Source organism: Phycodurus eques, chromosome 7 (assembly GCF_024500275.1).
Source record: "Phycodurus eques isolate BA_2022a chromosome 7, UOR_Pequ_1.1, whole genome shotgun sequence".
Classification (NCBI taxonomy): domain Eukaryota; kingdom Metazoa; phylum Chordata; class Actinopteri; order Syngnathiformes; family Syngnathidae; genus Phycodurus; species Phycodurus eques.
This window is the reverse complement of record NC_084531.1, coordinates 2,978,633-3,001,740: the sequence shown is the minus strand read 5'-3', so window position 1 is coordinate 3,001,740 and position 23,108 is coordinate 2,978,633. Positions and strand designations below refer to the sequence as shown.

At 40.6% G+C, this 23,108-nt stretch overlaps 1 protein-coding gene and 1 long non-coding RNA gene across 8 annotated transcripts in view; one reads left to right on the top strand and one right to left on the bottom strand.

Moving 5' to 3' along the window:
- Positions 1–23,108, top strand: part of fat3a (FAT atypical cadherin 3a) — a 182,085-nt gene that overhangs the window by 51,529 nt on the left and 107,448 nt on the right. The window lies entirely within an intron of this gene.
- Positions 16,594–19,927, bottom strand: LOC133405273 (uncharacterized). Its single transcript, XR_009768937.1, has 3 exons — positions 19,823–19,927; positions 19,489–19,540; positions 16,594–18,934 (listed from the first exon to the last, which is right to left on the bottom strand). It is a non-coding gene; the product is annotated as an uncharacterized LOC133405273 (long non-coding RNA).

Genomic DNA, 23,108 nt, shown 5'->3' with positions numbered 1-23,108 from the left:
GCGTTGTTTGCTTGGTTTGACCCTAAAGGGCATACCACAGTTGAAGCTGCTGCATTACTCACCAGTGAGTGTTTTCTCTTTGATCTGCTATTATAACTCCTCTATTTGAAACAAGGCCTATCGCTGCTGCATTTGTTTCTTGAAACAATGCTGACTGATCGAGTCTTTTAAAATAGACCACAATGGTATCAGTCTGGAGATTTACTTTCTGACTTTCTTTATCTGTGTTTTATAGTAGGTCAGGCATGAAATCACTAACTAAAATATTATATCTATAACTTATTGCCCCCAAATCTAGGGACTTTCAACACTATCAGAGTCCCTAACACCGTTTCATCTGAAATATTTATAAAAAAATACAGCTGGACTGCTATGTTCAAAATTAGATTTTTTAATTTTTCTTATTACTTTTTAAATCTGAACAAATGCTGACTGGAGATTTATGTTAAAGGAGACGTCCAATAGAATTTTTTCCCCCAAAATGTACAGCTCCCAGTTTACTTGCTTTTGACAAAATACCCCTAAGATCAAGAATTACGCACTTACACCTGTTTCACAATTCGCTGAGGGGTTGAGCCTGTCTCATGAAAAAGAGCCAGAGCTTACCATGCCCCATCAACTGCTGAGTCATTGTCGAGTATGGCTTTCGGTATCATGACGACTGTGGATGGAACTAGACAGTTGAGAAGAAGCAAGTGGCTTCTACTTGCGCAAGCGGAATCTCAGATGTAAAGAAAAAAAGTGAGCAGACACGAATGCGTATTGTATTTCACTCATGGAGGTAGCACTTCATCACCAAGTCCCCAAATTACACTTTTTCAAAGCTATTGTGAAGTCTGTGCTCGCTGATTTGCAGCAAAATAATCAATTGCTCACTTCAGTCATGCGAGTTTCCTAAAGCTCTTAAAGTAGCTGCCATTAAACCTCTTTTAAAAAATAGAACACTGAACGCTTCCACATTAGCAAGCTATAGACACATCTCAAATATCCCTTTCATAGCCAAGATTGTTGAGAAAGTAATTTTTAAAATTCTTTAACTTAAATTCACTTTTTGAAAAATTTCTATCAGGTTTTCGAACTCATCACAGTACAGAATCTGCTCTTATCAAAGTGCGAAATGATATAAGGATGAATACTGACTTGGGAAAGGCGTCAATTCTGGTCTTCTTGGATCTCAGTGCCGCTTTTGAAACTGTAGATCATAATATACTGCTGAACAGGTTTGAAACGTGGGTAGGACTAAATGGAAGAGTCCTTAAATGGTTAAGGTCCTACCTGGAGGAAAGGAGTTCTTTTGTAACCATTGTTCAATCTCATCGAATGGCAATGACTTATGGGATCAGTTCTTGGATCCCTCCTGTTCAGCCTGTATATGCTACCCTTGGGTCAAATTCTTCAGAACTTTAATTTTGACTATCATAACTATGCAGATGACCCACAGTTATATCTAGCAGTGTCTCCAGATGACTACAGTTGAGGTGTTGTGTCACTGTCTAAAACAGATAAATAACTGGATGAGCCAAGGTTTTCTTCAATTAAGCCACAATAAAACTGAGATAATTGGTTTTGGCAATAAAGAAAAGAGGATTGCTGTTCGTAAATACCTGGAGTCACTCTCTTTAAAAACCAAACACAGAGTCCGAAACCTTGGTGTCATGATAGATTCCGACCTGATTTTCAACAGTCATATCAAATCAATTACGAAAACGGCCTTCTACCATCTGAAGAACATATCCAGAGTAAAGGCTTGCATGTGCCAAGCAGACCAGGAGAAGCTCATCCATGCTTTTACCTCAACCAGACTTGACTATTGTAATGGTCTTCTGACCGGACTCCAGAGAGTATTAAACAGCTGCAGCTCATACAGAATGCTGTAGTTTGGGTTCTGACAAGAACAACGAGGACAGAACATCCATCCATCCATTTTATGAGCCGCTTCTCCTCACTAGGATCGCGGGCGTACTGGAGCCTACCCCAGCTATCATCGGGTAGGAGGCAGGGTACACCCTGAACTGTTTGCCAGACAATCGCAGGGCACATACAAACAAACAACCATTCACACTCACATTCACACCTACGGGCAATTTAGAGTTGTCAATTAAGCTACCATGCATGTTTTGGAATAGTTTTGGGAACTTATGCTATGTGGGAGGAAACCGGAGTGCCCGGAGAAAAGCCATGCAGGCACCGGGAGAACATGCAAACTCCACACAGGTGGGGCCGGGGATTGAACCTCGGTCCTCAGAACTGTGAGGCAGATGCTCTAACCTGTCGTCCACCGTGCCGCGAGGTCAGAACATATTACTCCAATTCTAAAGTCTTTACACTGGCTCCCAGTCAGCTTTAAAATATATTTCAAAGTTGCCAACAGAAGTGACGTCAGCCCCAAGTGTGAATGTTTTTAAGTCTAGGTTAAAAGGGGTGCTTCATCCAAAATAACTCTCTTCAAATCACATTTCCATGTTTTGTTACCTAACCTTATTCGAAAATTTATCAAATATTTTTCCCCCTCAAAATTCTACACACAGCACAAAATATTGACACTGTAAAAAAGTAGTTTAAGATTTTTGCAAATTTATATAGAAAACAAACTTTTAAATCACATGTACATAAGTATTTATGGGCTTTGCCATGAATCTCAAAATGTAGCTCAGGAGCTTCCTGTTTCTACTAATCATCCTCTAGATGTTAGTTGGAGTCAACGTGCGGTAAATTCAGTTGATTGGACATGATTTAAAAGGCACAGACCTGTCTACATTAGGTCCCACAGTGGACAGAAAATCTGAACATGAAGTCAAAGGAATTGGCTGCAGACCTCCAAGATAGCATTGTTCAAGGCACAGATCTGGGGAAGGGTACAGAAAAAAAATATGTTGGTTTTGAAGGTCACAATGAGCACAATGGCCTCCCACATTCGCAAATGGAAAAATTTAGTAACCTTCAGAAGTCCTCCGAGAGCTAACCACCCAATCTAAACTGAACAATTGGGGGAGAAGGGCCTTAGTCTGGGAGTTGACCAAGACCTTCATGGTCACTCTGTCACAGCTCCAGCATTCCTCTGTGACGGAAGAGAACCTCCCAGAAGGACAACAATCTCTCTACAATCAGGCTTTTATGGTATAGTGGCCAGACGGAAGCCGTTTGTAGAAAGCACATGGCAGCCCACCTAAAGTTTAACTAAAGGGACTTGAAAGACTAAGAACATGAGGAACAAAATCCTCTCTGGTCTGATGAGACAAAAAACAAACTTTTTTTTGTGGTGTAAATGCCAGAAGAAATGTTTGCAAAAAACAGGGATCGCTCATCACTTGGCCAATTCCATCCTTACAGTGTGGAAGAAGGCTCTTCTTCAATGAGGAGCTGTAGTCCTCCTCCCCTTTCCTTCCTTAGTTAAAGTTAATGAGCAATAAACTGTTATCATATTTACTTAGTGTTCTATTTCTTTAAAATAGTGTGTTTTCACTTATTTCTGAATTGCATTATATTTATTTTTATAATTTAGTTTTGGGGCTAGAACGGATTAATTGCATTTCCATTCATTTCAATGGGAAACATTACATCAGGTTAAGAACGTTTCAGGTTATAAACTGGGTCACGGAACCAATAACATTTTTGTAACCCGCGGTTCCACTTTCTATTGAACCGAAATGAGAGTACGGTGCCGCTTCCTCCTCTGGAGAAGTATTTCTTTTTAGTTAAAATGGCTTACTTTAACCAGTATCCCCATGAACAAAGGTGGAACCCGGGTTAGTTTTGCGATCCTCTCGGTTCCCTTAAATCCTCGCTGGCTGGGACCAGCTGCCTTCTTTCTAGCTAACTAGATAGCTGGCTAGCTCTCATCATCTGCCACAGTGTGGTTTATCCTGCTCAACTTTTTCCCTTTCATTCTGCCTGTTCAAATATTTGTAATCATTCTCCAGATCTACACACGCCATATGATGTGGACCCTATAGTTCCAGTTATAGGATTAGATTTCAATCTTGATCGATGCTCCTTATCCATGTCTTCTTCTCCTCAACGTCCATTTAACATTTCACGACCCCATTCTTCCATTTTTCTTTTCCAAACCTCTGGGGACATTTACAGGGACATGACAAGGATAGCATTACATGGCGGGGGCTTAAACGAGAGCAGAACCCACATCAGCCTCAGACACATAAGCCTTAAAAGGATCTTTGCTCTTACAGAACAAATGGGCCCACAAGAAACAGAAGCAGAACTGAGGGGGTGGTCTGGGAAAGGCTGCAATTATCATGCACAGTGTGTTCAAAGGTCTTCTAGGACAGACACACATGTGTGGCCCCTGCTGCTTTAGCTATGAGCACACGTACACTGAAAAAAAAGATGGTTGATTGGATTTAGTTTCCTCTCGTGGGGTGGAGCAGGAACGCACACAACTGTTTGAGTGTGAGAGCATTTCAGCAGAAATGCATGCAGCCCTTCACTTACTGGCCTACTCATGCATTTCCCCTGCGTTCCACTGAAGTAAATGGGTTGTTCAGTAAGACTTATGCAATTATTTCTGCCTTTCCGCAATGCATCCTTTCTGAAGTGTCTGTGTGTGCATGCGCGTGCGTGTGCGTGTGTGTGGGAACGATAATGGGTATCTCCTCGCATCATAGCAGTATACACACTTGTCTCTAGTGAAAAATGAATGCTTTCAGAAACAAGGGAAGCATAGGAAGTGAAAACATGCACACATATAGTATTTCTGGCAATATTAAAAGAATTAATATGGATGAGCACGAGCCTGATTCCCTCTCACTACGCGTATGTATCAGAAAATTGCCTGAGTGAGTTTGTAATGCTGCTTATCCGTCTGCCAGATGACCATTAGTGCAGATAGCATTTCATCAGGTGGCTTCAAGGTCAACACTGCTTTCTCACTGTGTATGTGCATATTTATGTCAGTCTTTTTTAAACTATTTGAAAAAACACTCATCTTGGTGCAGTATTTGGTGTATTTGGTGGTCAAGTATTTTCTTTCAGCGCAAAGGGAAGAGGTGGATGTGGTTGCTCATTTGGCTTTATCACAGCGTGTTACTGTGTGCGCATTAAAGATTCACATTAAAGATAATTATTCATTCTGAAATATTGGTCGAAGTACAGATGAAACAGTATGAAAATTTCATATTACGATTATTGTGACCAAAATTATCACGATCATCTGCACTACTGCCCTTCTGCTAAAACAAATGTAAACAAACAAAATCAAGATATAAATAAATCATGTTCCAAAAGTATTAGAACATGATTTATTTTAAATACAAAAAAAGGGGAAAATAAATTGTAAACAGCAACAACCAAAATGGAATTCTCATGCATGCAAGCAAGACCCCACAAAATTTTGTTAAAATGACAAAGAAGATATTGATAGATTTAATGGATGTGGGAATCTATATGTCCATCACTCAATGAATTAATTGGAGCCTTTGTCATTAATTAATCTCATATAATCAAATAGAAATACTGTATGTGACACAAAAACATTGTTTTTTCAATAGAAATAGATTAATGATAACATAAACAAGAAAATTTTATCAGATTCAAATTAAAACTTTTTCATCCAGATTGCCTATTCTCTCGTTGCCTACATCAATTGTCATTTTAATTGATTTATTTTTATTGTACTCTTGGCCGCACGGTGGATGACGGGTTAGTAAATCTGCCTCTCAGTTCTGAGGGCCAGGGTTCAAATCCCGGTCCCACCTGTGTGGAGTTTGCATGTTCTCCCCGTGCCTGCGTGGGTTTTCTCCGGGTACTCCGGTTTTGCACATAAAATTGCCCGTAGGTATGAATGTGAGTGTGAATGGTTGTTTGTTTTTATGTGCCCTGCGATTGGCTGTCGTCCAGTTCAGGGTGTACCCCGCCTCTCGCCCGAAGATAGCTGGGATAGGCTCCAGCACGCCCGCGACCCTAGTGAGGATAAGCGGTACAGAAAACATACATGCAAATCAGTCGCCATTTACGTAAATCGGATAGATCCGATGAGTTTTTCCTGGAGGGGGTGGTCACCGTCGCTGTTTCGTACTCCTTGAACACTGGCAGCGAGAGCCATTCCGCACATCCACCATCCACACACAGATGTAATTGTGAATATTACTCCGCGGCGGACTAATATGCAGCCTGAGGTTCCGCCTGTGCGCTCGAAGTCACAGGAGTTGACGAGACCAGAAAAAGACATCCGCCGCGTCTGCTGTTAATAATTCACTTGTACGCTGTTACAATGATCTAAATGTCGCTCGCTACTTTTACTTATCAATTATTGCTTATTTATCAACTATTTCGTGCGAGAGTCTATGACTTCGACTTCCGCATCGAGCACTGTTTGCATCATCCAATTTAAGCGCTCGTGCCGTTTAAGTCTAGTTCACTAATCAACACGAATAAGTCACATCACATCACACAAAGTCTTCCATTGGGCTTCCCGGACATAGGTATTCACACTAGATAGGCCTCCTCCGCTGATCGTCGTGCGTACGTGACGGCCATGTTGGGAAGGTCGGCATTACCATGAAGGCAACGGCGCGCTACTCGTGTTTGCATTTATCCAGCCACATCCCAGTTATAATAGTGTGTGCACAATTTTGCAACCACATTTTTTTCTGTTGTTTATTCTTACTGTATTGATTTTCATTCGCTTCTGTTCTCATGATAGTCGTGGGTGAACTGGAGCCAATCTTACCTACTATGCATATAAATGAGTTATAATAATATATACGTACAAAATGATGCAAGTATTATATTAGTCTAACCCTGGGCATTCAGGGATTTCTTCTTTCTCTCTTTTTCTCGACACCAATCACTTAAGTGCTCCGCGGAAGTAATTTACAGATACCACAAATTTAACCACCCATCCAAAGCATGACTACTGTTACAAAAAAAGATTTTACAAAGTGATTAGTGTACCATCTCGGCAGAAATTTTATTTCCTTACAAATATTGTGCAAGACACTAAATTAGACTTGCAGTTGGCTGGCGATCAGTTCACCCCGCTTCTCTGGTCAGTCTGCTGGGATTGGCTCTCATGTCCATGTGACCCTGAAAACTATAAACATCGTACAATTAACTATATTAATAGAATATATTTTTGTTGAAGTTTACTTGCATAGCGATGTATTAAAAAGAAAAATAATTAACCCCATTGCACTGAAGCTCTTTCCTTCAGTTTGTGAAATTTAGCAAAAAAAGTAATGGCTCACAGTCCCCTGGAGCCTGAAAGACATTGGTAGTAAACATACTTTTGTGTGTTTTACTCACAATGATTACTTAATGTAAGCAGACATCAAGCCATTTAGGGTTTAGTGGTTCGAACAGAACCACTAAGCAGCAGCAGCAGCTGACTACACTGTTCGTAATGTAAGTAGACATCGAACATGAGCATGATTTCCCAAATCTAATTGTTCAGTTGGGTGGATTTGGGGATTCTGCAAATGGCAATTATCTGTAATTCTTTTATACTTGAAAGAAAAGAGGTGGTAATGAGTAACCTCAATTGTTTTGTGTCAAAGTTATTGTGAAAGCAAAACTGGCATCAAATAATTTCTCAAAAAGGTTTTCTTTTGCATATGTCATGCACCCGGAGTAGATTCTGAGTCAGAGAAGTACCTGTGCTATTAAATTCTTGAGAGTCCCGAAAAATACAGTATTTAATAGTAATAGGACAATTAAAACTATTGTGGGCGCGCACACACACACACACACACACACACACACACACGCATACACATACATATCCGTGTTAATCAAATAGTGCTGCTACAAGGACAACATGGAAGCACTGAATTAAGCGGTGTCACACACTATTCCTCCCCCATCCAGCTGCTATGGAACATGAGAACGCCTGTGTTTACCCAGAAAAGCGTTCTGAAAAAGAGGTCAGAGAGAATAAGCAGTGGAGGCTTAGAGAACAAATGCTTTGGTGGAGGAGATGGTAGAAAGCAGAAAGGATCTCTGCAAAATCACTTACCTGCCCTGCGTGTCTTTAAAGCAGAAGAATAATGGGGTCTGGGAACTCACTCTGAACATAAACATGGGTTTGATTTCACACTGTTTCTGATTTTCCCTTTTCCCTCTGCAATCAATTCAAAGTAATGACTTAATTTTGGTGTTATTATCAGCAACACAAAATTTATTCTAGAGTTGGTGTTTCTTTCATTATATTCAGGAACATTATTCCCACCACATATGTGTAATTGCTGATGAGAGATTTACAGATGGACAAAAGGTAAAATGAAAAAAGAAATGGTTTGGTCTCCTTATTTCAGTCTATTTGTTGCTTTCCATGTTGTTACACAATATTTATAGGTAGGTTGAGTGGAATTATAACAACCAGCATGAGTACACCCATATTTGGCAAAGCAAAATGTTTAGCTGAGGGTATATTGATTTAAAACAACTGGGAATGATTATTCAGACTTGTTTGTTTTATTCATGTCTTTGCTTCAGTGTGTTGGGGCTGCTCAGATTACGTCAGCTGCCGTAAAAGAACTTAAGCACAGTCAGTCTGCTCACAATTCCAGATGGAAATTTGACCCTCCTCCTATTCAACACCCCTTGTGATTTCAATAAAGTCTCCCCCTCACCTCTCTAACTGAAAGGAATGACCCCATGCTATTGGGAAAATACTCATTTAAAACAATTTCTCTGTATAGGGTATGAAAACAAACCTGGACATGTCACTGAAGCCTTGTATATCCGAGTGAGGAAATCATAACGGGGTGAGCAGGATAAGAATGAAGAAAAGTGAAAGATAAACCATTTGCTAATGATTGTACATTCTCTTACAGTGAGAGAAATAGGTTATTAGGATACAGAGAGCGCAACAAGTGGGAATCAGGGCAGGATTTATTAGAACAAAAGCAAATGAAGAGCTGCAACGAAACGGGGCCAAAAGCTAGGAGAGGGACGTACGAGGGGATGGCAGAACGAATAAGACACATGGAGCCTGATTTACTTCTGGTTTTCATGTGCAAAAATAGATGTGGTAGCTGATCTACTAACTGGGTGTACCCAGGATTACATCTGCCAAACATGCAAAATTGCTGCGTAGTACATTTAGCGCGTTCTGGAAGGAGTTTAGGGCAAATAGAATAATTTAGCGCTGCAATGAAACAAAGATTGCAACATATAACTATTCAGCAATGTCATTTTGTAGCTTCTGAACATTCTAAGGGCTGACTTGGCGTCAGTCACAAGGAGCCATGCCATTTCATGTATGAGAAAACTACTTTCAACTCTGCATTTATGCATGTCTGGGTCATTTAATTTCATCGTGACATTTGGTGTTGGCATCTTCCAGACCATTTCTTTGTGTGGTATCCCAAGTTTTAAATGTAATGTTAGGCAGAATGGGCGAAGCATCAAATTGCCACGCTCTCAGGACGTGTTATATCAACTCTTGGCTTTTATGCAGCTGCTGGCTTCTTCAAAATTATCGAAGCTATCGATTTATTTTCCGTAACTTTGTACGCCTGTATGTAATTCTTCTGTTTCACTGTTTCACTCTATCACTCACACTGTTCCATGATGAAGACCATCTGAACTACCAAGTAAAACATGGAACCTTCTTTTAAATATGGTTGTCTCCACCACTTTTTCTGAGTGAACATGCAATTTAGTGCCCGCTATTTGGGATTTTAGAAAAAGATCACAGTCTCAGTAGATCACGAGCAACATGACCACCAACAGTGGATGCAGTCTGTTAGATTAAACATAAAATTTCGTACTCGCTATATGGGATCTTAGTAAATCAGGTCCACAGAGCGTAAAGGATGTGAAGAAGATGAATCGGTGTTCAAACAGCAGATACAGCTATTTAAAAAGAGGACTTTAGAAGGATAGACGGGACTGGGATGGTTTGTGGGTTGGTCAGGGGGGTGTTTAATACTGTTAAACAATTTGCATTGACAGTACTCACCGAGTTCGCAACAGGTCACATGGTAATATCAAGGAATGGATCAGATCCTTTGACCTTTGGAATATGACTGGAAGGCAAAATGAAATTACATAAATAATTCTCATCAGTCATGTTACCTCTGTGCTGCACCAAACTGAGTGACCATCAGTTAATGAGAGCAGAATATCAATGAGTCCCAATTAATTATTTATGTCATGTACATGGGAATCACAACAGGCACGCACACACACACATTTAAATAAGTAGATTACACATTTAAAATATACTGATACTTAGATTATTTCAGCAATACTTACCATTCAATGGTTGAGTTCAAATATATAATTCAATTGGTGAATCCAATCATGCCTCCAAACCAATAGGTGTACAAAAACACCAACTGTTTTTTTTTTCACACCAGTTAACTCAGTCATCTTGTGCTTGATTTAAATCAAAATCAAATAAGTTACTTACTTTCATATAATATTTCTGCCTTTTAAAGAAGAATGGTTGAGGATGTGGGAAAATGACAACGAAGGCCAATGTACAGTGGCTATAAAAGATTGGCACAGCCCTGTTCAAATGCCATGTTTTTGTCTTGTAAAATAAAATTTATCAAAATGATTAATTTCAAAACATTTTCCACCATCAATGTGATCCATAACCTGTACAACTAATGTTTTCTTTCGTTTTGTGAGGGAAATGGAAATAACAAGTAAAAGGTTCCTTATTAAACTCAAAACATAACAAGAAGTTGAATTTTATAGAATATTTAATGACATCTACAAGGGATCTATAGGGAAACACAAAGTCTAACTACAGGAAGAAAATAACACTAAGGGTAATGACAAGGGTAGATAGGACCATGTGTTGCTGGAGTAAAGTTGAAAACGTGAACGTTTAAATGCGTTCAGTCTGGACGAGAGAGCGAGAGAAAGAGAGAGAGAGCAAAATAGGGATTTTGTGTGAAGCTAGTAATTTCCCCGAAATTATTAGGCACTAATATTGTATATTCTAGCAACGCTTGTCGTGTTGTACTCACGACCATAGATCTGCTGGTCGGTGGGGATGGTCTTTCTCCGGACATCTCAGGAGGAAAACGGTGCAGGTTTGGTGGAAGAAGAAAACGATCCATAAAAATAAAACAAAAACAAAACAGGCGGAAGAGGAAAATTGTTGTTGTTCGTCACGCTTCGTTGAGAGGATATGACCGTTTCACTCCCTGCCGGTTTTCAGGATCCGCTAGCAAGTAGAGAGAACTCACGTTTGGCTAAGCCGTGCCAAGGTCACTCAAAGCAAGCCAGAGAAAAGCAAGAGACACGAAAGAGAGAGGCGGGATTCCAGAGTTAAATACCCAGGGGGCGTGACTAAGGGACAGAGAAGGTTGGAGAAGATCACTTGAATTTCAGTCTGCAATTTAGCCATAAGAATGGTGTAAAAAATCATATATAAACATAAAATGCTCCAAACTTTGTACTCTCAGTAACAGATCAAGCATTTAGAATGATTGTTTAAATTTTAGTCTTGGCAAATCAACTGTTTATGGTTCAATCACATTTCATGCTGTTTGGGCTTCAAGACAAGCAGTTCTCAAAGTCTCGCAGCTGGACCTGTAAAGTTGACACACTGACACATACATCAAGGCATACATTTGGAATATTTCTGCAGAGTTTGTGAAATATCAAAACGGACATTTTATCTTCAGTTAAAAACAACAATTCTGGGTTGCAGTACTCTCAAATGCCAGTCGGTGGCACCTTGCATGCATGTTTGAATATTAAACAAATAGTTCATTGCTGTATTTGCGTTCCATTGTCGATCTGTCCCAGCTTGCTCTTCGCCGAGAGAGGATCCCACCTTTTGGTCGCTATATTCAAAAGAAGGAAAGGAGTCTTTTTGAAGACGGAAATCCAGATTTGACTGGAAGCTGCTTAAGGTCCAGTAGGCATCTTCTTGTAGTTGTCTCGCACAGCAGGGCCACTTGGAAGAAAGCAGCTTATCAAGTTGTGGGGGAGTCACTGTGACACCTCAGGTTGCGGGGAACATGTCTGCTACACACTAAAGCACTTTTTTTTTGTGTTTTTTGTTTTTTTAAGACCATAGGCACCCATGTTACTGTACAGTACAAAATTATTGTTTTGTAGGTTTTTTTTAATGGCCTTAAACGTCCAGGACAGTACAAAGTTATTGTAATTAAATAATAATAAACAATTGTAAGTGAATGAAAAAAAAGCTTAAAAATGTTTAGAAGTTTCACATTCTAATTTACCGCACCAGTGTGCTTGGTCATGGTGACATTGTTGACGTACGGTACTATTCATAGGCGAGTCGCTTTCATGAGCCGCGAGGAATTTGTGTGCTTCCTAGTTCCAAATCTGTTGCCAAGGGCGAAAGGCTTGATTAAAAAAAAAAAAAAAAAAGATTCTCTACCAAAAATAGCATGTTCCAGACCTCAAAGACTTGTGTTTTGTACTCCTCAGCGCCGCAGCCATGCCGTGCTCTCTCTCTCTCTGCTCTATGTACAATATTGATACAATATGCTATTTGCTATCGTCACATGGCCACCACCTCAATGGCCCCACTTTCAACATAGCCGCTACGTAGGCACGGGAGGATCTAGTATTATTGTATATCTGTAACCCGGAAATAGGTCAGTCCCATTCTCTGCCTGCATTGCGCCACAGGCACCAGTAAACAACAGCAGCCAATTCTCGAACTAACAGACTTTGTCAACGGCATTGTAAGTGACAAATGGAAACTATTTTTGGACGAATTGTTCAGTCCCAACGGTCCGTTTTGTCCTACATCCATTATATCGGGGTCCGTTTTATCGAGCTTCCTATGTACTGACTTGTTGACTTACAAGGGAAAATATTGTTGTCGATTGGCTGCACACAAATGTGCAGTTGCAGGTTAATTGCCTCGCTTATGAGTATGTCGACTATGTTTTAGAATCTGACTGGCGCATCTGTAGCAGCCTGTCCCAATTTGTAAATTTTGACCTCCCAACTGTCCCCAAGCTTAGTCCTTACAGTCTGTGCTACTGCTAGCCTGAAAGTCTAAAACTCAGTGCAGTGTGTGACACAGCCACAATATGACGGGGGAGTTGAACAGAATGACTGACTGGGCTCCTCTGTTAATTGCTAATCCATTACTCTCAGACAGATTACCTATACTGTACACCAAGGACATAAACACTGGCTCTGGCATTGACAGCCTACTGCCTAATGGATATTTGTGTGTGGGAGTTGCACCTAGCGCCCCCATTTATTATATACAACCAGTTGTTTTTCCTGCTGTAACCTTTGGGCTATTTTACATTAGGTAAAAGCCATTTGTGCGTGCATGTTTCACAATAAAAAGGCTTTCTATCAAACCACAGTGAGTAAAACCCATAAAGAACAACATACTGTAGGTAAATGTGAAGAATTTATCATCTACAGTTCATTACTACTCTGACAACATCAATTGAGGTTTAAATTTCAATAATATATATATATTTTTTTATTCCTTACGGTTTTAGTAATACACTTTGAAATACAATTTAAGCCGTTACCTGCAAGATTGAAAGTAGGTGGTATAAGAGGTTCTAAGACGATTATAAAATGCCTGCATGCATTGTTTTCCCTCATTTGGAAGCTTCTTCTGTTTCTTAACCACCCTCTCAGTTCTATTCCTCCCTCACATGCAAGGAGATTAAACACTCCTGGCTGAGTGGCGAGAGACTTGATCCCTCGCTGACTTCCCACAATTAGCACTGATTGTGTTCAATGTAGTGCCAAGCCAAGCTTGAAGCAACTCTCCCACAACACTGAACTTGATCTTATTTTCACCTGCAACAGCCTTTTACTGAAAGATAAGAAACAGAATACTTGTTATTGCTACACAAGTAATACAGCTCGTTGGGTTTTTGACACCGCAGGTTTTCTTGATCTGCTCAGTTTGGAAGCAGCATGTTGGTTCCCTGTGCTCGGTACATGGAATTGTAATTATTTTGTTGTGGAAATAGGAACACTATGATATGGATTCTACTATTGATTTAATTGGGAGTTGAACTAATGCCAACAAAAGTTAAACTTTTATGAGTTGAACAAGTGAGACACCTTTGTTTTTGTTTTTTACTAGTTTGTCTCAGAGATGGTTGTTGTTAAGGCAGTGAAACTGAAGTTTGGTGCTGGACATATTTTCTTTCTGCTTTTTTTGTGCACTTGCTCACTCACTGACTCTTTTTTTTTTTTGTTTCGTCCTGTTCAGCCGTTAGGTCAAGCAGAATGGAGGATATGTATCCCTTTTATGCCGGAACAGTTTTACTGTGGAATTTTTAAGATGCTGCTGTGGTTTCTTAGTATTATGATGGATATTCAGGCGGCACCGTGGACGACTGGTTAGACCGTCAGCCTCACAGTTCTGAGGACCGGGGTTCAATCCGTGGCCCTGCCTGTGTGGAGCTTGCATGTTCTCCCCGTGCCTGCGTGGGTTTTCTCCAGGCACTCCGGTTTCTTCCCACATCCCAAAAAACATGCATCAAGCTGGGTTTGAACCCCGGTCCTCAGAACTGTGAGGCAGATGTGCTAACCAGTCGGTCAGCGTACTGCCTGCAATGATTGCATTGATTTAAGAAGAAGCTTCACTATTTACTTGACAAACTCCGGCAGTTCGAGGTGCTCTGGAGTGTTGTTATTCTTTTTTTATTCCTGCTTTTAATGTATTGTATTGAAGAAAGTTTACACCTGGAATTTTGAATTCTTAGAACAGGTCATCACGTTTCCTAAAAACATTACCGTTAAATAGTTGTTGTAGGTGATGAATTCCATGTTTTTCCACATGTGCTAAAATTAAGGGGTATATTGTTAATTTCAAAATCTGGATTATGTCAGATTGGGGAGAGGATACTCGGAGCTAATTGAGATCCTGTAGATTCTACATTTTTCCACCAAGCCATTAAGGTGGATGCGATTATTGGGTTCTTGAAGCATTTATGGCATTTAAGACTTTTGGGAGTTTGATGTTGATGCAGTCTATCTGTTCTAATTCTAGCCAAGAATGATGCTCCTCATTGTGGTGCATCCATTTGATGAGGTATTGTAATCATTGAGAATAAATAATTTATTTGAGGTAAGGTTTTCATTTTTATTGTGGATATACACTCTCAGTCACTTACTCAGTTACTCACTCACTCACTCACTCACTCACTCTCTTCCTGACTCTGTCTCTCCCTCTTTCTCTGTCTCTCTTTCTATCACACAGAAGCAAAATGAAACAAACAAACAAAAAACAAACATTTACCCACGCACTGGTTTAAGCCAAATCAGTCTGTGATGAAAAAAAATGGTTTTAATTGGTCTTACTATGAGTCATCTGGGGATTTTGGAATGCTACATTCTTTGAGATGGCCATGAAAAAAATAATAACGGATTTGGAGTAATTGACTTTTTCCTCGGCCCAATGGGATTTTGCTGATTGATTTGTTTAACAGTGTCGACAGTCATGGTTTCAGTCAGTCTTGTGGGTGCAGTTCTCTCTGTGGATAAGATAATACACACTCCTATTTCTTGCTTTTGTTTGTTTTCTCCTATGGCTTTAATGCACTTTAATCCATCCACCAGTCTAGTTTCTTACACTCTTTCCAGATAGACTGGCCTTTGATCATCACAGTAGGAATACAAGACAACTCTCTTTTTTTATTCTTTTTATTCACAAAGCAAGACTTGGCAGTGAGACGCCTTAACTGACAAAATTAAATTTTCATGAAGCATGTATTTCTTTTTTGTAGTGTAAGTACATGAATGTTAGTGATGTTTAAATCTCTACCTCTATTTACGTACTATTTTCGATTTGCAAAGTCTTGGCATGGACTGATGTATGTTTTGCTTCGCGCTGCATAACCATTATTTGCTCTTTGCATAACGGATTACAATAAGTGTACTGTATCTTGTGTATGTTCTTTTGATCTTATGCCTCAGAATGGTTCCTAATAGTTACTATCAGCCAAAACCACATCAAGCTAGTTGTCTGCTCCGCAGCAGAAGGCAGCAGCCTGATGTGCATGAAAGCGGAAGTTCTGCCTCCACACAATCGCTCATCCAATCACAAATCTACGGCGTGACCAAAAGTCTGAAAATTATTTTATTTTTGTGGTAAAAAACTCTCTACAGTATGTGTTATTTTTTGTATTGTAGCGCCTCTTAGGTTAAGACCACAAATGGTTAATGTCAGCGTAATCACATCAAAATATACAACACGATAGTTGTCTGGAGGTGTATTTTCCGCCTGTGCACAGTTGCTCACCCGATCACAGATCAAGCAACACACTCCAAAAAATCACTCATTGGATGAACACAAATACATTTTGGGCAGGTTTTCCATCCATTTTATTTGTGTGACTCCAACTCAAACTTAGTAGTTCCGTATAATGTGGTATAATTGAGTCAGCCAAATAAAATAAGTACATTAAGTGACCTAAATGGATTCACATCAGTCCAACTCAAATTACTATAATTAGTCTAAAATAAATTATTTTAGCGTTTACCCCTCCCCACAATTTATTTCACACAACACAAAATCTGGTAAATGTGTTTTTATTGAAAACTGACAAAATAAAACTACATTCTTTGGAAATGCATTTTGAACTTTACATGCTTACATTTTTAAGCTTCTTTGTAATTGTATAAAACACCTTTGAATCTAGTCTCTCATATAGTAACGCAGGTTAGTGTATCTTGAATTAACACATTTTAAGTACCGTATTTTCACGACCATAAGGCGCACTTAGAAGTCGTACATTTTCTCCAAAATGGACGGGGCGCCTTATAATGCGGCACCACGCCTTATGTGTGCACCGAGTTCCAAAATCTGTAAATGTTGTGTGACTTTGATGAGCGCTCCGCTTGACTGACTGGGAGCATTTCCTGCCGACACGCTGCTTATACAGAGGAAAAGCAGACGTGGCTGAGGACAGCATGCAGACGTAAAGGGGGGAAGGGCGCGCATGAAGGAGGACGCTAAAGGCACACCCCCTTTATATAGCGCCGGTCAAGCCAGCCTCTCAAAAGCTTCCCAATAATACGGACGTCAATGCTCCTCGGTTAAGAAATGCAACCAGCAAGGTTAATTTGAATCTTGAGATGCATTAAAAAATTTTGTTTAGTTGTTTTCAGAGACTTTTATTTTGAAATATAATATCAGATCCTCATCAAAAATCTTTTAGTGGAGTCCTTCGTGGTCTGTCACACAGATCTGGACTTGTCTTGTGATACCAATGGGATTATGTTGGGGTGGCTTTGGCTCAGTAGGTAGAACAGGTTTGAATCCCTGCTACGACTGTCCGCATGTCGAAGTGTCCTTGGGCAAGACACTGAACCCTAATTTGCTCCCAGTGGGCCTGGCAGCCCCTTGCATGGCAGCAGCCGCCCATTGGTTTATGAATGTGTGTGTGAATTTGAGGCTGTGTAAAGCGCTTTGGGCACTGTGATGATGTAGATAAAGTGCTATATAAGTGCAGTCCATTTACCATTTATTTTTCCTAAGATATCAAAGAAACAATTTTTTAATCTATCTCAAGATTCAAATTTACTTTTCTGGTTGCATTCCTCAACCGAAGAGCACTGACTTCCATATTATTGGGAAGCTTTTATTTTGAAGGTGGCTTTCGCCACGAGTTGGCGACCTATTACCGTAATGCCTAGTATGAACAAAATTAGGGGCGGCTGGCTTGACTGCTACTTTACGAGTGGAGGCTGGCTTGACCGCAGTCGAAAACGGCACCTACGAAGAGACACGCTTACGAAGCACAGTTTAAACTGCCAGCTATCAGTTAGGCGGAGAAACATGGGAATCGAGCAGCCGCGAGAGAATTCAAGATCAATGAATCCATGGTTCGCTAGTGGAGGAAGCAGGAAAACGAGCTTCGCCAAGTCAAGAAGACGAAGCTGAGTTTCCGTTGAAAAAAAGAAAAACAAAATGCGGAAACAAGGCGAGGTGGCCCGAGTTGGATTAACGAGCAAATAACAGCCGGGAGAAGCATCTCTACAGTCACCATTCGACTGAGTGCAATAACTTGGACCTTGCCATCATTCCGGGAGGCTTGACGAACCGCTGGACATCTGTGTAAACAGGGTGTTCAAAGTGAAGTGAGCGACGTGGGAGCCATGGATGACAGATGGCGAACACAGCTTTACTAAAACGAGGGGGAACAGTGCCGGGCGAGATACGCCACAATTTGTGAATGGATTGGGGATGTTTGGGCTAACTGTCTGCTGGCACTGTTCGAGCTTTCGTAAAAGCCGGCATCATTTCTGAGGAGCCACACGGCAACGAGACTGACTCGAACCTGGCGTGTTTGATGGAGAACTTGCCCAGCTGTTCATTTCGGATACAGATGAGGACTTTGATGGATTTGTGGATGAGGATTGATCAAAAAATAACGTGAGTACATTGTTAAATACTTCAATAAAGTACAACCGAACTCAGTTTTGCTCCCGCTGCCATTTTAAAAACATTGTTTTAGCGTGCATGCATGCTACCGTACGTTTTAAGTTAGCGTATGTTTTACCATGCCTGCGCCCAATAATACGTTGCGCCTTATGTATGTGTTAAATACAGAAATAGACCCCGTAACTGAGACTGCACCTTTTAATACGGTGCGCCTTATGGTCGTGAAAATACGGTACTAGAAAAGCATCTTCGATGACAGTCTTGGACTGTGAGCACACACCCTGACTGTCCTTTATGAAAAAAGTTATATTTTCAGCTGCTGTACCTTTGATGGACTAGCTTGGGTCCATCCTAGTTCATAATGATCATCTGGAAAACTTCAGAGGTGTACTTCAGGTTTTCTGGAAAGACTAGATGAAGTGCCCTGATGAGCCCAAACAGCATGATCAACACCATGATGACACTGCCAGCGTTGTTGAGGACTTTAATGCCCTCGATCATAATTCCCACATCCTCGGGCTCCTCATGCCCATCTTTTCGGATTGTGTAAATCTTTATGACTGTGGTGGTGATGTTCTTTTCTGCATCCTTAGCGACCGCGGGCTGAACAGCAACACAAACACAGAAAACAAATTAATTAAAATGCAACACACGGGGGACAACAAACAGAAATCCATATACGAAATTACATACAGCAGTTTAAAGCAACGGTTTATCAGTTGTTATGGTCAAAAGAGTGGGATAGAATAAAATGTGTGCACGAGCCGTCTTGTAAACTCTTAACGCAACAGTGGCGCAGCAGCTAAAAATAACACTGATTCAGTATTAGCAAATAAAATACGGCATTAACAGACCAGTGCGGTTAATGTAAACAATAAGTACTGTACTCACTTTAATGTACGCACAACACTTGGTCACAAACTCTTAAATGCTTTCGCCCAACTTGATTCGCTTGCAGCAAGAAAAAAGGGAGTGAGGAGGGAAGGAGGTCACGTGCCAGGTGCTACTCGTCTCTCAATGGGCAATTTAGCTACCCTTTGGTGTTTTAACAATATACTGTACTATAAATGCCCCATAAATGACCCGCCTTCCATTCATATGGCGATTTTTGAGAAGTGAATAAAGCACAAACATCACGAATTTCGAGTCATACATACATTCAACAGAATCCACGAGTGGTGGGGGTGGGGCGCTATGCGGAGGGGGCATCTGGCAAAACAAATTATTAGTTAATAATTCATATTCGTAGCGCCCGTACGTACATGTACACTTTTTCCAGAACACGTTCTGCGGTTAAAACACTAGTTAGAGTAACTACAAACATGAGTAGTCCTACTCAAACTCACTTCTAGTGTAGGCCATTTTAGCAGTTAAACCTAGCATAGCTAGCTAGCCCATAATGCCTGCCCAACTATGCTGACAGTCTTCGCGGTCTTTTGGGAAAGGTTATTTTTAAAAAATGTTAAAAATTAAAAAATAATCAGTACTCACCAGGAAGGGGAATCACACCTGTCTTTCTCCACAGCAGCGCCGCCACAAATTGTCGAATGTCGCTAAAGAAAGCAAGCTGAGAGCGCAAGGAACAAGTGTCTGAGCGTTGCAATGGGCGGTCCCAATTGAAATTTCAAATCAAACACATTTGTTTGGAGTTCATGAAATTATTACTTCAGCTTAACAAAAAGTACATGTATAAGTTGTTAATTAGATTTGTTTTAGAAAAATAAACAAAAAATAAATATGTTGCATGAAAGAAGGGCTTGTATCATTTTTATGAGTGCAGTTGTGTTGGATTTGTCTCTGATGGCTTGCAAAACGTTTCCTAAACAAGGGCTAAACAATTAGAATGGCTCCTAAGAAAAGGAAAAAATGCTAGTGATAGTGTTAGGAAGCGCTTGGCATGAATGAGCAGAAGGATGTCTGCTGTGCTTCCTTTTGCACTGTGTAACAATCATTGGCTGTGTGCGTCACGCAATGCAAGCAATGCACTGTACCTTTTTTGTGCTCTCAATTACACCTTCTAATGGGAAATGAGAAAGCGTTCACTGGTGATAGCATGAGCGAGGCAATCATCTGTGAGAAGGCAAAGATGCTGCACAAGGACCTCACAAGTGGAGGCGAATATGATTTTAAAGTCTGTTGAGGCTGGTTTGAGAAGTTTCGCAAGAGATGCGAAATTCACAAAGTTTTCAGGCATTTATTAGGTTAAATAAACGGGCTGCAGAGGAATTTGTTGCCGAGGAAACCGGAGTGCCCGGAGAAAACCCACGCAGGCACGGGGAGAACATGCAAACTCCACACAGGCGGGCTGGGTTTTGAACCCCGGTCTCCAGAACTGTGAAGCAGATGTGCTAACCAGTCCTCACCGTGCCAGCATGTGATGTCCCACTTAATGAAAAATTTCCAAAAAGAAAAAGACAAGTTCCCCTGTATCGGTTTGTTGTACCAACATCAACCAATGAATTAGAAAAGAGACAGACAAAAGAAAACAAATACATGAATCAGAATTATTTATTGATTTATTTATTGTTGTATTTCTTTTAAATAGTGTGTTTTCACTTGTTTCTATATTGTACTATATTTATTTTTAACCACACACTGATTAAATAGGTACAGTATGTTTTGTGCCTGGAACGGATTGGATTAATTGCATTTCCATTCATTTCAATTGGAAACATTACCTCAGTTTATGAACATTTTGGGTTAGAAACAGAATTAAATTCTTAACCTGAGGTTCCACTGTAACTGAAGGTAAAGGTATGAAAGGAACTTTTTCAGCCTGCTTCTGTAGAAGGTATTTGTAGGCCTTTCACACACTTCGTCATCATGTCGAAAGACAATAAAAACAGAAACCTTTATCAGCTGGCTGCCTGTCTTTCTGATAACACATATATGAGCAAGAGGTCTGACCAACCAGAAGCCACAGTAGCTTCCGTAGGGTGTGGAGTCGACTGGTTTCCCCACACAATTCAAAACTAATTAGCCAGTGATTAAAAGATAATGAGAGGGTGTTTAGAACTAACAGTAAGTGGGGCTTCTTAGTGGAGAGGATGTTTTTCTGTATCCCCATCCATGTGGTGTGCATGTGTGTGTGTGTGTGCGTGTGTGTGTGTGTGTTTGTGTATGCGTGTGTGTGTGCGCGCAGAGACGAGTGGCTTTGGCAAGTGGTGTTTCCCTGTATGAAAAACAACTACCAATTATGTACTTGAGAGCTGAATCTAGTCTAAATGCGTCTACAGTGCTGTGAAAAAGTATTGGCCTCCTGAAATTCTTATATTTCGCATAGTTTCCCCACTATAATGTTTAAGATCATCAAACAACGTACAGTACAGTAATTATCACACAAATATAACCTGTGAACTTAACAAGCCGAAAGTCAAACAAGACTAATAAGGTAATAAGATAAAATTGATCACACCCTAGTCTTTCTCACATTAAGGGAGATCTATTTGTACAAAAAAAGTAGAATAAAAACAAAATAAAGAAGTAGTAGGGAGGTAAAAATTCATTATTAGAATTCCAACATACTGTAATTTCTAGACGGATCACGCACTGCTCCAATATTACTAGCTCCAGGACGTGCCCCATTGCACTATGATTGGCTGGTGTATCCCTGTAAAACACGCCCTACTGCTTCCAGACAGCAAAAGAAGTATGTGACTTAAAATTGTGGCGGTGTTAATGTTTCCCACTAACGCAAACCCTAACCCTAAACCACCAAACCAAGCCCTAAACCTCACCATAACAAATGTCCATCCATCCATCCATTTTCTGAGCCGCTTCTCCTCACTAGGGTCGCGGGCGTGCTGGAGCCTATCCCAGCTGTCATCGGGCAAGAGGCGGGGTACACACTGAACTGGTTGCCAGCCAATCACAGGGCACATAGAAACAAACAACCATTCACACTCACAGTCATGCCTACGGGCAATTTAGAGTCTCCAATGAATGCATGTTTTTGGGATGTGGGAGGAAACCGGAGTGCCCGGAGTAAACCCACGCAGGCACGGGGAGAACATGCAAACTCCACACAGGCGGGGACGGGGATTGAACCCCGCACCTCAGAACTGTGAGGCTGACGCTCTAACCAGTCGCCCACCGTGCCGCCATAACAAATGTCTTTGATTTTATTTTGCACAAAATGTGATACATTCCCGCACTTTGGGATGGTCATCTCGTGGCATCGTTACATAGCCTGCCCTTCCCGCGACGCCGGAGCCAATCATGTTGCAGCGGGGTGTATCCTGCCTAGAAACTATGTGGGAATCCTAATAACGCGGTAAAGATACATACTCATTTAATTATATATATATATATATATATATATATATATATATATATATATATATATATATATATATATATCTCGCAGGGCACATACTGTATAAACAATAAATAAAACTTCAAGTCAACCAAAGTGGATAAAGTGCAGTTTAGTGAACATTTGTCATCCTGCTGTTTGTATTTGTATTTACATATACAGTACATGTCTGTTATGTAGTGGGTTTGTGTTGGTTGTTAAACAAACACATTTTAGTTTCTTTGTTTAATGGGCAACACAATCACGGTCTAAGTGATGAGCGTGTTCTAAAGTCAGCATGTCGTCTCTACGTCTCAACATCAAACTGTTATCAAAGTACTGCACGCTGCCCTCAAGCTAGCCCCGGGGGCAAAAGTCTATGTATACAGTATGTGGGGTACGGGAATGAATCTCGATGGCCACAAGTGTGTTTGTGTGGTGTCAAACTGGAGGGAATACTTCGCCTGTGTGTGTTTATGGTTA